Source organism: Rhipicephalus microplus, unplaced genomic scaffold (genome assembly GCF_043290135.1).
Source record: "Rhipicephalus microplus isolate Deutch F79 unplaced genomic scaffold, USDA_Rmic scaffold_13, whole genome shotgun sequence".
NCBI classification, from domain to species: Eukaryota; Metazoa; Arthropoda; class Arachnida; order Ixodida; family Ixodidae; genus Rhipicephalus; species Rhipicephalus microplus.
In genome coordinates, this window is record NW_027464586.1 from 8,820,077 (window position 1) to 8,836,318 (window position 16,242).

Here is a 16,242-nt window from a genome sequence, read left to right on the forward strand (position 1 = left end):
CCACTTTACACATCTGTCTACCTGTCCGGCTGTCTGCCAGCTTGTCTGTCTATCCGTCTGTGCGTCCGTCTGTGCGTCCATCTAGAGAACACTCAAAGTACTGCCATCTCGCATACCCTGTGGCACATAGCCACTTTAAACGTCCGTCTACCTGTCCGTCTGTCTGCCAGTCTATCTGTCTGTCCGTCCGGGCATCCGTCCGTGCGTCCTTCTAGAGAACACTCAAAGTACCGCCATCTCGCATATTCTGTGGCATATAGCCGCTTTACACGTCCGTCTACCTGTCGGTCTGTCTGCCAGTCTGCCTGTCTGTCCGTCCCTGCGTCCATCCGTGCGTCCATTTAGAGAACACTCAAAGTACCGCCATCTCGCATACCCTGTGGCACATAGCCGGTTTACACGTCCGTCTACCTGTCCGTCTGTCTTCCAGTTTGTCTGTCTCTGTCCATGCGTCCGTTCGTGCGTCAATCTAGAGAACACTCTGGGTACCGCCATCTCGCGCGTCGTTACCCTGTGGTACATACGCGCTTTACTCGTCCGTCTACCTGTCCGTCTGTCTGCCAGTCTGTCGGTCTGTTCCTCCATGCGTCCGTCCGTGCGTACATCTATACCCGCTTCTGAGTACTCTGAGTACTGCCATCTCGCGCGTCGTATAGCCTGTGGTACATCCCATCTCTACGCGTCCGTCTACCCTACCGTTTTTCTGCCAGTCTGTCTGTCTGTTCGTCCATGCGTCCATCCGTGCGTCCTTCTAGAGAACACTCAAAGTACCACCATCTCGCATACCCTGTGGCACAGAGCTGCTTTACTCGTCCGTCTACCTGTCCGTCTGTCTGCCACTCTGTCTGTCTGTCCGTCCGTGCGTCCGTCCGTGCATCCATCTAGAGAACACTCAATGTACCGCCATCTCGCTTACGCTGTGGCACATAGCCACTTTACACGTCCGTCTACCTGTTTGTCTGTCTGCCAGTATGTCTTTTTGTCCATCCATGCATCCGTCCGTGCGTCCATCTAGAGAACACTCTGAGTACCACCATCTCGCGCGTCGTATACCCTGTAGCACATAGCCCCTTTACACGTCTGTCTACCTGTCCGTCTGCCTGCCAGCCTGTCTGTCTGTCCGTGCGTGCATCCGTCCGTGCGTCCATCTAGAGAACACTCAAAGTACCGCCATCTTGCATACCCTGTGGCACATAACCACTTTACAAGTCCGTCCACCTTTCCGTCTGCCTGCCAGCCTGTCTGTCAGTCCGTCCGTGCATCCGTCCGTGCGTCCATCTAGAGAACACTCAAAGTACCGTCATCTCGCATACCCTGTGGCACATAACCACTTTACAAGTCCGTCCACCTGTCCGTCTGTCTGCCAGTCTGTCTGTCCGTCCGTGCGTCCGTCCGTGCGTCAATCTAGAGAACGCTCAAAGTACCGCCATCTCGAATACCCTGTGGCACATAGCCGCTTTACACGTCCGTCTACCTGTCCGTCCGTCTGCCAGTCTGTCTGTCTCTCCGTCAATGCGTCCGTTCGTGCGTCAATCTAGAGAACACTAAAAATACCGCCATCTCGAATACCCTATGACACATACCCACTTTACACGTCTGTCTACCTGTCCGCCTGTCTGCCAGTCTGTCTGTCTGTCCGTCCGTGCGTCTGTCCGTGCTTTCATCTAGAGAACACTCAAAGTACCGCCATCTCGCATACCCTGTGGCACATAGCCACTTTACACGTCCGTCTACCTGTCTGTCTGTCTGCTAGTCTGTCTGTCTGTCCGTCCATGCGTCCATTTAGAGAACACTCAAAGTACCGCCATCTCGCATACCCTGTGGCACATTGCCGGTTTACACGTCCGTCTACCTGTCAGTCTGTCTGCCAGTCTGTCTGTCTGTCCATCCGTGCGTCCGTCCGTGCGTTCATCTAGAGAACACTCAAAGTACCGCCATCTCGCATACCCTATTGCACATAGCCACTTTACACATCCGTCTACCTGTCCGTCTGTCTCCCAGTCTGTGTGTCTGTCCGTGTCCGTCCGTGCGTCCATCTAGAGAACACTCAAAGTACCGCCATCTCGCATATTCTGTGGCATATAGCCGCTTTACACGTCCGTCTACCTGTCGGTCTGTCTGCCAGTCTGTCTGTCTGTCCGTCCCTGCGTCCATCCGTGCGTCCATCTAGAGAACACTCAAAGTACCGCCATCTCGCATACCCTGTGGCACATAGCCGGTTTACACGTCCGTCTACCTGTCCGTCAGTCTTCCAGTCTGTCTGTCTCCGTCCATGCGTCCGTTCGTGCGTCAATCTAGAGAACACGCAAAGTACCGCCATCTCGCATACCCTGTGGCACATAGCCACTTTACACGTCCGTCTACCTGTCCGTCTGTCTGCCAGTCTGCCTGTGTTCGTCCGTGCGTCCGTCCATGCGTCTATCTAGAGAACACGCAAAGTACCGCCATCTCGCATACCCTGTGGCAAATAGCCTTTTTACACGTCCGTCTACCTGTCCGTCTGCCTGCCAGTCTGTCTGTGTTCGTCCATGCGTCTGTCCGTGCGTCAATCTAGAGAACACTCTGAGTACCACCATCTCGCGCGTTGTATACTCTGTGGCACATAGCCACTTTACACATCTGTCTACCTGTCCGGCTGTCTGCCAGCTTGTCTGTCTATCCGTCCGTGCGTCCGCCTGTGCGTCCATCTAGAGAACACTCAAAGTACCGCCATCTCGCATACCCTGTGGCACATAGCCACTTTACACGTCAATCTACCTGTCAGTCTGTCTGCCAGTCTGTCTGTCTGTCCGTCCGGGCATCCGTTTGTGCGTCCTTTTAGAGAACACTCAAAGTACCGCCATCTCGCATACCCTGTGGCACATAGCCACTTTACATGTCTGTCTACCTGTCCGTCTATCTGCCAGTCTGTCTGTCTGTTCGTCCATGCATACGTCCATGCGTCCATCTGCAGAGCACTCAAAGTACCGCCATCTCGCATACCCTGTGGCACATAGCCGGTTTACACGTCCGTCTACCTGTCCGTCTGTCTGCAGTCTGTTGGTCTCTCCGTCCATGCGTCTGTTCGAGCGTCAATCTAGAGAACACCCTGTGTACCACCATCTCGCGCGTCGTATACCCTGTGGTACATACCATCTTTACGCGTCGGTCTACCTCTGCGTTTGTCAGCCAGTCTGGCTGTCTGTTCGTCCATGCGTCCATTCGTGCGTCCTTCTAGAGAACACTCAAAGTACCACCATCTCGCATACCCTGTGGCACATAGCCACTTTACACGTCTGTCTACCTGTGCGTCTATCTGCCAGTCTGTATGTCTGTTCTTCCATGCATACGTCCGTGCGTCCATCTGCAGAACACTCAAAGTACCGCCATCTCGCATACCCTGCGGCACATAGCCGCTTTACATGTCCCTCTACCTGTCCGTCTGTCTGCCAGTCTGTCTGTCTGTCCGTCCATGCATCTTCCGTGCATCAATCTAGAGAACACTCTGAGTACCACCATCTCGCGCGTCGTATACCCTGTGGCACATACCCGCTTTACGCGTTCGTCTACCTGTCCGTCTGTCTGCCAGCCTGTCTGTCTGTTCGTCCATGCGTCCGTCCGTGCGTCCATCTAGAGAACACTCTGAGTACCACCATCTCGCGCGTCGTATACCCTGTGGCACATAGCCACTTTACACGTCTGTCTACCTGTCCGTCTGCCTGTCAGCCTGTCTGTCTGTCCGTCCATGCATCCGTCCATGCGTCCATCTAGAGAACGCTCAAAGTACCGCCATCTTGCATACCCTGTGGCACATAACCACTTTACAAGTCCGTCCACCTGTTTGTCTGTCTGCCACTCTTTCTGTCTGTCCGTCCGTGCATCCGTTCGTGCGTCAATCTAGAGAACACTCAAAGTACCGCCATCTCGAATACCCTGTGGCACATAGCCGCTTTACACGTCCGTCTACCTGTCCGTCTGTCTGCAAGTCTGTCTGTCTCTCCGTCCATGCGTTCGTGCGTCAATCTAGAGAACACTAAAAATACCGCCTTCTCGAATACCCTGTGGCACATAGCCACTTTACACGTCTGTCTACCTGTCCGTCTGTCTGCCAGTCTGTTTGTCTGTCCGTCCGTGCGTCTGTCCGTGCTTCCATCTAGAGAACACTCAAAGTACCGCCATCTCGCATACCCTGTGGCACATAGCCACTTTACACGTCAGTCCACCTTTCACTCTGTCTGCCAGTCTGTCTGTCTGTCCATCCGTGCGTCCGTCCGTGCGTCCATCTAGAGAACACTCAAAGTACCGGCATCTCGCATACCCTATGGCACATAGCCACTTTACACATCCGTCTACCTGTCTGTCTGTATCCCAGTCTGTCTGTCTGTCCGTCCATGTGTCCATCAGTGCGTCCTTCTAGAGAACACTCAAAGTACCGCCATCTCGCATACCCTGTGGCACATAGCCACTTTACACGTCCGTCTACCTGTCCGTCTGTCTGGCAGTCTGTCTGTGTTCGTCCATGCGTCTGTCTATTAAGACGATCGAGACCAGGGACTGCTTCGAACGAATGCTGTTTATTGGAAGAAGTGAAGTAGCGCGCGCTCGCTCTAGGCAGCAGTCTTCTTTCTTCTTCTTCCGGCGTTTGATGATGATATTTTATAGGCTCCCGCCCGCCCAAGTTGAAATGTGATTAGCTCTGGCGGGCTATTTGAAGCAACCTTCCATTGGGTATATGTGGTTCACCAATCTTCTTAGAAGCTCTTTTTTGCCTGTGCGAAGGAAACAAGCTCTTGTGATTCCGTCTCGCCCAGGGTAGAGCTTTTCAATCCGGCACATTTTCCAAAATGTTCTTGGAGCCTTGTCCTCAACCAACACGATGTCACCCTGTGAGAGGGGTTTTGCTTGCTGTGTCTTGGCTTTGACCGTAGCTCCTATTCCCTTGATGTATTCTTGATGCCATCTTTTCCACCAAGCGTGCACGAGTTCGCATCTGCGTCGCCATGCGTCTTCAATGTCCCCGTTGTATAGTCTTGTTTGTCCGTCTTGAAGCTGTCGCCGTCCACCTATGATGTCTGCCGGCGTTAGTGGCATTGGCTCGTCAGGTTCTCCATATATTTCAAATGATCGACCGTTTAAATAGGCCTCACCCTTTGTTTGTCTCAGTAATATTTGGGTCTGTCTTATCCAGTATTTCTCTGCATTTGTTACCTCTTTTCCTGTCAACGGCCCTTTGTGATTTTCCTTTCTTGTGTTGTTTATGATTCTGAACACCCATGCTGTCACTCTTATAAGCCGTCCGTATGATGAATACCTTTCGATTTCCAAGATTGGCGCAATTTCGGATCTTCGCATGCATTGCTGACATTGTGTTTTATGCTGGTCTTCCACGTCTGTATTTGTGCCAATTATGCTTACTAAGTTCTTTTCCAGTGATGCTATCCATTCGGGACCATTCCACCATAACTTTGACGTTATCAATGCCTTTGCGCTTATTCCTCGTGTAAGTAGGTCAGCAGGGTTGTCGTCAATTTGAACGAATGACCAGCTTGCTTGAAGTGTTTTTTCTTTAATTTCTGCGATTCTGTTGGCAACAAACGGATCTCTTTTGCTTGTTCCCTTGATCCAGTGCAGCACAATCATCGAGTCCGTCCAGCAGTGTATTTCCTGAAAGCTTTTGTTGAAGTGACCTTGGATGTAGTCGCATAATCTTGATGCTACCACCGCTGCCATCAGTTCAAGTCGCGCCAATGTCAGCTCTTTAATTGGAGCTACGCGGGTTTTTGCTGTGACTAGCCTTGATTCTTTGCTTCCATCGTGGTATACTGCTATCAAGTATGCTGCCGCTCCGTATGCTAATGGGCTTGCGTCGGCAAATACATGCAGCTTGTATGCTTGTACTGGTTGATTCTTGCTTGCGTAGCATCGTGGGATTTCTAGAACTTGAAAGTCCTCCGCTTCAGACATAAGGTTCTTCCATTTGTCGCATTCATCTTTAGGGAGCTGGTCGTCCCACGTTACGTTCATTTTCCACAGTCTCTGCAGTCCTATTTTCGCACGTACTGGGAATGGCGACAACAAACCGAGTGGGTCAAATATCTTCGCTGTGGTTTGTAACACAGCCCTTTTTGTCAAGTGCGTTGTATCTGTTAATAAATTCCACTTTTCAATAGGGAAGCAAATCATGTCCTTTGAGTGTTTCCATATCAAGCCCAGAAGCATTGTAAATCCTCTAGATCGAATATCTATGTGAGAATCGTCTCTTTCGTTTTCATCAATTATTTTGTTTAATCGCTCTTCATTGGATGTCCATTTTCTCAAATTCATCGCTGCCTCTCTGAACACTTGCTTTGCCTCTTTGTACAACTTAACTGCTTCATCAAGCGTTGCTGCTCCCAAAATGACATCATCCACGTAGATCGCTTTCTGCAGTGTCCTTGTCGTATCAGGAAACTGGTCTTCCACTTGTTTCAAATGGTGTTTAATTGTAGCTGCCAGTATAAACGTGCTTGGTGTTGTTCCGAACGTTACACTTGTCATGCGCCATGTTTGCATTTCATTCATTAACCTTCCTTCAGCGTCATGCTTCCACCACAGAAATCTCATTGCATCTCTATCCTCTTCATGTATAGAGATTTGTAGAAATGCCTTTTCAACATCTCCAACTAACGCCGCCTTTTCTTTTCGGAAATTAATGAGCAGCGATAGCATGTCCTCATTCAAACTGGGTCCTGCCTCTAGGTTCTCGTTTAGAGACATGCCTTTTCTAGAATGTGATGAGGCGTCAAACACTACTCGAACCTTTGTTGTGGCTCGGTCCTCTCTAATGATCGCATGATGTGGCATGTAGTAGCAAAGTGCATTTGGCTGTTCTGATGGCTCTTGGACCTCCTCTGCGACTCCTAATGCCATGTACTCTGATATAGCTTTGTCGTAGCGATACAGCATGCCTTCATTTTTTTGCAGCCTTTTAGTCAGTTGCTGTAGTCTTTTTATCGCATTTTGCTTGTTGCTTTCCAAGTTTACGTCCTGTTTCCATGGCAAGCTGACTTGATAGCGACCGTTTTGTTGTACAATCTTGCGCTCGAATTCTTCGACCACTTCATTTCCGGTGTTATCCAAACTATTTCTTGTGATCCCCATTGACTCCAGGCTCCAGAACTTCTGTAGCTCTTGCTGTAGTTTTGTCTCCGCAGCTTCGACCTTCAGAACCATGACTTCTTGATTATGCGTTAGTTTTGTCTTGCTTTGCTCTGACGGCCCTTGCAGTACCCATCCCAGTATAGTTTCTACAGCCATCAGTTTGTCCTCGATTCTTTGAGTTCTACCAGTAAAGAATTCCCAATAATAGTCTGAGCCAATCAGTAGTTCTACAGAATCTGTTGTAGTCGTCTCGGTCCTGTGATCAGCCACTTGCATATTTAGCTGTCTCATTTTCTCGCTGAGTTTCTTAGTTGGAGTGGGTATACAACTGTGCGAGATAACGTCGACTTGTAACGCTTCAATCACTGTTGTCGTGCTTGTTTCTCGTGATCCTACAGTCACTTGCACCACGTTCATTAGTTTGACCTTTTCGTCTCCTCCAAATGAACCAATCGTCAGCCTTTCCTGTCGCAACACCTTCGCACCTATTTCTTTCGCTAATCTCGCTTCAATAAATGATCGTTGACTTCCGCTGTCTAATAACAAACGGCAATGTCGGCCACATGTTTCTCCTTCTACGCACGCTACAGCCGTCTGCAAAAGCACAAACTTATGCTTGATATTTTCGGTTGCTTGTAGCGTAGACGTCGTCGCTTCGGCTTGCGCTGTTGAGACCAGCTCTGCCCTTGTTTTCTGCATCACCGTTCTACATACTGACGTGGCATGTCATCCCTTGCATTGCTTGCATTTTACTTGGGCCTTGCAAATGCGTGCAGTGGGGTTTGGTCGCGCGCATCTGAAGCATGCTCTATTTTCGGTAAGCATAGCTTTCTTTTCATCCATTGGAATGCTCCTACGACAGTTTTCGGTTGCGTGGGATTTCTGCTTGCAGAATAAGCATATTCTGTCCGCTGAGCTATAGAAGCTTGAAGTTGTGCGCATCTGTCCGCGGTTCTCTCTTGGTTTTGCATTTATCCTTTCTTGTTCAGGTTGTGTTTCTTCACGAAAAGCCGCTTGCTCTCTTAAGAATAACATAAGCCTGTCCAGCTTTTCCTCGCACTCCTTTCCCGTTGCGTTGTTTTGCTCGCCGTTTTCTGAAGCTGAGCTGTTTCTCATAGCCTCTTTTGACTTGAACTGCACTGATAATTCTGGTGGAATTGCTCTTTTCAATACCGGTAATAACATCGGCGCATAGCTCTCAGTTTCCACTTTTAGTGACTTGAGTGCCAATATGTTAACTTGCTCTATCTGTACAAGCCTATTTAAGCCATCGGTATCTTGAACAGACCTCACTTTCTCCAAATTCAATAGCTCATTCATGTGCATTTCAATGGAATGTTCTCGATTGCCGAATGTTTTTTGCAGTATTTTGATTGCGTTATCATAATTTTCTCTGCCGAGTACTGAAGTCCTTCAATAGCAGCCGCAGCTTTTCCGGTTAGTGATGCTAACAAGTAATTGAACTTCTGTCCCTTGCTCATGTTCGGTCTCAGGTGAGCTGCCGACTCGTACTGAGACCAAAAACGGTTCCACTCCAAAGCTTTTCCCCCAAACTTTATCATTTCGAGCTTTGGTAGCTTAACTAGTTCCGTTGCTTCTTGTCCCGTACTTGAGTGCGTCACCTGCCTTGTCATATCGGTTGAATCCGATTGTTCAGGCGGTCGAAGTCTCACTTCTATTGCAGATAAGATCGTCGTTGATTTCATGTCGTAGTCTATGACGCTTTCGAATTCAGCTTCGGCGTTGTCTTCTGTTAGAAACTTTTCCATTTGCTCGTTCGCGCTCTTGAGACTGTCGCTTATTGCTTTAATCTGCGCTTGCGTTGTAAGCAGCTGCTCCCGGTTAGCTCCATCATTAATTTGCTGCTCGGCTGCGTTAATCAGTCGCGTAATCTGGGAGCGAAGCGCTTTCCTTTTCTTCGTTATCACTTCTTTGCTCATATTGAGGCGGTTAACAATGACTCCTTACTTGTCAATCGTTCGTTCTGATGCTCGTACTGTCCACCGTGGTCTCGTCGCTCGATCCAGGTCGATCCTCTGCTCCTCCGCCGTTTTCTTCTCTGCTGCTCCGTGGCAGGTTGACCTTTCTTGCCGGCGAGGAGGTAGTATCCTGGTTCACGGCACCATTATTAAGACGATCGAGACCAGGGACTGCTTCGAACGAATGCTGTTTATTGGAAGAAGTGAAGTAGCGCGCGCTCGCTCCAGGCAGCAGTCTTCTTTCTTCTTCTTCCGGCGTTTGACGATGATATTTTATACTGTCCGTGCGTCAATCTAGAGAACACTCTGAGTACCACCATCTCGCGCGTCGTATACTCTGTGGCACATAGCCACTTTACACATCTGTCTACCTGTCCGGCTGTCTGCCAGCTTGTCTGTTTATCCGTCCGTGCGTCCGTCTGTGCGTCCATCTAGAGAACACTCAAAGTACTCCCTTCTCGCATACCCTGTGGCACATAGCCACTTTAAACGTCCGTCTACCTGTCCGTCTGTCTGCCAGTCTATCTGTCTGTCCGTCCGGGCATCCGTCCGTGCGTCCTTCTAGAGAACACTCAAAGTACCCCCATCTCGCGCGTCGTATACCCTGTGGCACATACCCGCTTTACGCGTCCGTCTACCTGTCCGTCTGTCTGCCAGCCTGTCTGTCTGTTCGTCCATGCGTCCGTCCGTGCATCCATCTAGAGAACACTCAAAGTACCGTCATCTTGCATACCCTGTGGAACATAACCACTTTACAAGTCCGTCCACCTGTCTGTCTGTCTGCCACTCTTTCTGTCTGTTCGTCCGTGCGTCCGTCCGTACTTCCATCTAGAGAACACTCAAAGTACCGCCTTCTCGCATACCCTGCGGCACATAGGCACTTTACACATCCGTCTACCTGTCCATCTGTCTGCCAGTCTGTCTGTCCGTCCGTGCGTCAATCTAGAGAACACTCAAAGTACCGCCATCTCGAATACCCTGTGGCACATAGCCGCTTTACACGTCCGTCTACCTGTCCGTCTGTCTGCCAGTCTGTCTGTCTCTCCGTACATGCGTCCGTTCGTGCGTCAATCTAGAGAACACTAAAAATACCGCCATCTCGAATACCCTGTGGCACATACCCACTTTATACGTCTGCCTACGTGTCCGCCTGTCTGCCAGTCTGTCTGTCTGTCCGTCCGTGCGTCTGTCCGTGCTTCTATCTAGAGAACACTCAAAGTACTGCCACCTCGCATACCCTGTGGCACATTGCTGCTTTACATGTCCGTCTACCTGTCCGTCTGTCTGCAAGTCTGTCGGTCTCTCCGTGCATGCGTCCGTTCGTGCGTCAATCTAGAGAACTCTGAGTACCGCCATCTCACTCGTCGTATACCCTGCGGTACATACCCGCTTTACTCGTCCGTCTACCTGTCCGTCTGTCTGCCAGTCTGTCTGTCTGTCCGTCCGTGCGTTCGTCCGTGCGTCAATCTAGAGAACACTCAAAGTACCGCCATCTCGAATACCCTGTGGCACATAGCCGCTTTACACGTCCGTCTACCTGTCCGTCTGTCTGCCATTCTGTCTGTCTCTCCGTCCATGCGTCCGTTCGTGCGTCAATCTAGACAACACTAAAAATACCGCCATCTCGAATACCCTGTGGCACATAGCCACTTTACACGTCTGTCTACCTGTCCGTCTGTCTGCCAGTCTGTCTGTCTGTCTGTCCGTGCGTCCGTCCGTGCGTCCATTTAGAGAGCACTCAAAGTACCGCCATCTCGCATACCCTGTGGCACATAGCCACTTTACACGTCAGTCTACCTGTCCGTCTGTCTGCCAGTCTGTCTGTCTGTTCGTCCGTGCGTCCGTCCGTCCGTGCGTCCATCTAAAGAACACTCCAATACCGCCATCTCGCATACCCTGTGGCACATAGCCACTTTACACATCCGTCTACCTGTCCATCTGTTTGCCAGTCTGTCTGTCCGTCCGTGCGTCCGTCCATGCGTCCATCTAGAGAACACGCAAAGTACCGCCATCTCGCATACCATGTGGCACATAGCCACTTTACATGACCGTCTACCTGTCCGTCTGTCTTCCAGTCTGTCTGACTGTCCGTCCATGTGTCCATCCGTGCGTCCATCTAGAGAACACGCAAAGTACCGCCATCTCGCATACCCTGTGGCACATAGCCACTTTACACGTCAGTCTACCTGTCACTCTGTCTGCCAGTCTGTCTGTCTGTCCATCCGTGCGTCCGTCCGTGCATCCATCTAGAGAACACTCAAAGTACCGCAATCTCGCATACCCTATGGCACATAGCCACTTTACACATCCGTCTACCTGTCCGTCTGTCTCCCAGTCTGTCTGTCTGTCTGTCCATGTGTCCATCCGTGCGTCCTTCTAGAGAACACTCAAAGTACCGCCATCTCGCATCTCTGTGGCACATAGCCACTTTACACGTCCGTCTACCTGTCCGTCTGTCTGCCAGTCTGTCTGTGTTCGTCCATGCATCTGTCCGTGCGTCAATCTAGAGAACACTCTGAGTACCACCATCTCGCGCGTCGTATACTCTGTGGCACATAGCGACTTTACACATCTGTCTACCTGTCCGGCTGTCTGCCAGCTTGTCTGTCTATCCGTCCGTGCGTCCGTCTGTGCGTCCATCTAGAGAACACTCAAAGTACTGCCATCTCGCATACCCTGTGGCACATAGCCACTTTACACGTCCGTCTACCTGTCCGTCTGTCTGCCAGTCTATCTGTCTGTCCGTCCGGGCATCCATCCGTGCGTCCTTCTAGAGAACACTCAAAGTACCGCCATCTCGCATACCCTGTGGCACATAGCCACTTTACACGTCTGTCTTGCTGTCCGTCTATCCGCCAGTCTGTCTGTCTGTTCGTCCATGCATACGTCTGTGCGTCCATCTGCAGAACACTCAAAGTACCACCATCTCGCATACCCTGTGGCACATAGCCGCTTTACATATCTATCTACCTGTCCGTCTGTCTGCCAGCCTGTCTGTCTGTTCGTCCATGCGTCCGTCCGTGCGTCCATCTAGAGAACACTCTGAGTACCACCATCTCGCGCGTAGTGTACCCTGTGGCACATAGCCAGTTTACACGTCTGTCTACCTGTCCGTCTGCCTGCCAGCCTGTCTGTCTGTCCGTCCGTGCATCCGTCCGTGCATCCATCTAGAGAACACTCAAAGTACCGTCATCTCGCATACCCTGTGGCACATAACCACTTTACAAGTCCGTCCACCTGTCTGTCTGTCTGCCACTCTTTCTGTCTGTTCGTCCGTGCGTCCGTCCGTGCTTCCATCTAGAGAACACTCAATGTACCGCCTTCTCGCATACCCTGCGGCACATAGGCACTTTACACGTCCGTCTACCTGTCCGTCTGTCTGCCAGTCTGTCTGTCCGTCCGTGCGTCCGTCCGTGCGTCAATCTAGAGAACACTCAAAGTACCGCCATCTCGAATACCCTGTGGCACATAGCCGCTTTACACGTCCGTCTACCTGTCCGTCTGTCTGCCAGTCTGTCTGTCTCTCCGTCCATGCATCCGTTCGAGCGTCAATCTAGAGAACACTAAAAATACCGCCATCTCGAATACCCTGTGGCACATACCAACTTTACACGTCTGTCTACCTGTCCGCCTCTCTGCAAGTCTGTCTGTCTGTCTGTCCGTCCGTGCGTCTGTCCGTGCTTCCATCTAGAGAACACTCAAAGTACCGCCATCTCGCATACCCTGTGGCACATAGGCACTTTACACGTCCGTCTACCTGTCCGTCTGTCTCCCACTCTGTCTGACTGTCCGTCCATGTGTCCATCCGTGCGTCCATCTAGAGAACACGCAAAGTACCGCCATCTCGCATACCCTGTGGCACATAGCCACTTTACACGTCAGTCTACCTGTCACTCTGTCTGCCAGTCTGTCTGTCTGTCCATCCGTGCGTCCGTCCGTGCATCCATCTAGAGAACATTCAAAGTACCGCAATCTCGCATACCCTGTGGCACATAGCCGGTTTACACGTCCGTCTACCTGTCCGTCTGTCTTCCAGTCTGTCTGTCTCCGTCCATGCGTCCGTTCGTGCGTCAATCTAGAGAACACTCTGAGTACCGCCATCTCGCGCGTCGTTACCCTGTGGTACATACGCGCTTTACTCGTCCGTCTACCTGTCCGTCTGTCTGCCAGTCTGTCTGTCTGTTCCTCCATGCGTCCGTCCGTGCGTTCATCTATACCCGCTTCTGAGTACTCTGAGTACTGCCATCTCGCGCGTCGTATACCCTGTGGTACATCCCATCTCTACGCGTCCGTCTACCCTACCGTTTTTCTGCCAGTCTGTCTGTCTGTTCGTCCATGCGTCCATCCGTGCGTCCTTCTAGAGAACACTCAAAGTACCACCATCTCGCATACCCTGTGGCACATAGCCGCTTTACTCGTCCATCTACCTGTCCGTCTGTCTGCCACTCTGTCTGTCTGTCCGTCCGTGCGTCCGTCCGTGCGTCCATCTAGAGAGCACTCAAAGTACCGCCATCTCGCTTACGCTGTGGCACATAGCCACTTTACACGTCCGTCTACCTGTTTGTCTGTCTGCCAGTATGTCTTTTTGTCCATCCATGCATCCGTCCGTGCGTCCATCTAGAGAACACTCTGAGTACCACCATCTCGCGCGTCGTATACCCTGTGGCACACAGCCACTCTACACGTATGTCTACCAGTCCGTCTGCCTGCCAGCCTGTCTGTCTGTCCGTCCGTGCATCCGTCCGTGCGTCCATCTAGAGAACACTCAAAGTACCGTCATCTCGCATACCCTGTGGCACATAACCACTTTACAAGTCCGTCCACCTGTCTGTCTGTCTGCCACTCTTTCTGTCTGTTCGTCCGTGCGTCCGTCCGTGCTTCCATCTATTGATTGATATGTGGGGTTTAACGTCCCAAAACCACTATATGATTATGAGAGACGCCGTAGTGGAGGGCTCCGGAAATTTAGACCACCTGGGGTTCTTTAACGTGCACCCAAATCTGAGCACACGGGCCTACAACATTTCCGCCTCCACCGGAAATGCAGCCGCCGCAGCCGGGATTCGAACCCGCGCCCTGCGGGTCAGCAGCCGAGTACCTTAGCCACTAGACCACCGCGGCGGGGCGTGCTTCCATCTAGAGAACACTCAAAGTACCGCCTTCTCGCATACCCTGCGGCACATAGGCACTTTACACGTCCGTCTACCTGTCCGTCTGTCTGCCAGTCTGTCTGTCCGTCCGTGCGTCCGTCCGTGCGTCAATCTAGAGAACACTCAAAGTACCGCCTTCTCGCATACCCTGCGGCACATAGGCACTTTACACGTCCGTCTACCTGTCCGTCTGTCTGCCAGTCTGTCTGTCCGTCCGTGCGTCCGTCCGTGCGTCAATCTAGAGAACACTCAAAGTACCGCCATCTCGAATACCCTGTGGCACATAGCCGCTTTACACGTCCGTCTACCTGTCCGTCTGTCTGCCAGTCTGTCTGTCTCTCCGTCAATGCGTCCGTTCATGCGTCAATCTAGAGAACACTAAAAATACCGCCATCTCGAATACCCTATGGCACATACATACTTTACACGTCTGTCTACCTGTCCGCCTGTCTGTCTGTCCGTCCGTGCGTCTCTCCGTGCTTCCATCTAGAGAACACTCAAAGTACCGCCATCTCGCATACCCTGTGGCACATAGGCACTTTACACGTCCGTCTACCTGTCCGTCTGTCTGCCAGTCTGTCTGTCTGTCCGTCCGTGCGTCCGTCCATGCGTCAATCTGTATCTCCTCTGTCCACTAGGTATCTCCTCTGTCCACTAGGCATACACGTCATCATCACACCCATTCTTTAACCCCGTATTTTGCTAAAACCAACGCGTTTCAGTTTTCCTTTTTTCCGCGTACTGTATCAGAGTGGAACTGTCTAACTGATCTTAGCCAATTTTCTGTTGCTTAGAGCTAAAATATGCACTGTTAACTTGTGTTATGTATCCATTAAATGTAATATTTTGCCATGTTATCTTTTATGCGCTCTGTTAGTAGGTGTTTCGATTCCATTTCTCGTGATATATTCTTGTTATCACATGTGTTTTTGTTTATATCCTGCTTCTTGTACCTGTCCTGCTTGGACCATTTCTTGGTCTGCAGTATTGAATAAATAAATAATAAATAAAATCTAGAGAACACTCAAAGTAACGCCATCTCGAATAACCTGTGGCACATAGCCGCTTTACACGTCCGTCTACCTGTCCGTCTGTCTGCCAGTCTGTCTGTGTTCGTCCATGCGTCTGTCCGTGCGTCAATCTAGAGAAAACTCTGAGTACCACCATCTCGCGCGTTGTATACTCTGTGGCACATAGCCACTTTACACATCTGTCTACCTGTCCGGCTGTCTGCCAGCTTGTCTGTCTATCCGTCCGTGCGTCCGCCTGTGCGTCCATCTAGAGAACACTCAAAGTACCGCCATCTCGCATACCCTGTGGCACATTGCCGGTTTACACGTCCGTCTACCTGTCTGTCTGTCTGCCAGTCTGTCTGTTTCCCGTCCATGCGTCCGTTCGTGCTTCAATCTAGAGAACACGCAAAGTACCGCCATCTCGCATGCCATGTGGCACATAGCCACTTTACATGTCCGTCTACCTGTCCGTCTGTCTCCCAGTCTGTCTGACTGTCCGTCCATGCGTCCGTGCGTGCGCCCATCTAGAGAACACGCAAAGTACCGCCATCTCGCATACCCTGGGGCACATTGCCGGTTTACACGTCCGTCTACCTGTCAGTCTGTCTGCCAGTCTGTCTGTCTGTCCGTCCATCCGTGCGTCCATCCGTGCGTTCATCTAGAGAACCCTCAAAGTACCGCCATCTCGCATACCCTATGGCACATAGCCACTTTACACATCGGTCTACCTGTCCGTCTGTCTCCCAGTCTGTGTGTCTGTCCGTGTCCGTCCGTGCGTCCATCTAGAGAACACTCAAAGTACCGCCATCTCGCATACCCTGTGGCACATAGCCGCTTTACGCGTCCGTCTACCTTTCCGTCTGTCTGCCAGTCTGTGTTTCTGTCCGCCCATGCGTCCGTTCGTGCGTGAATCTAGAGAACACTCCGAGTACCGCCATCTCGCGCGTCGTATACCCTGTGTCACATACCCGCTTTACGCGT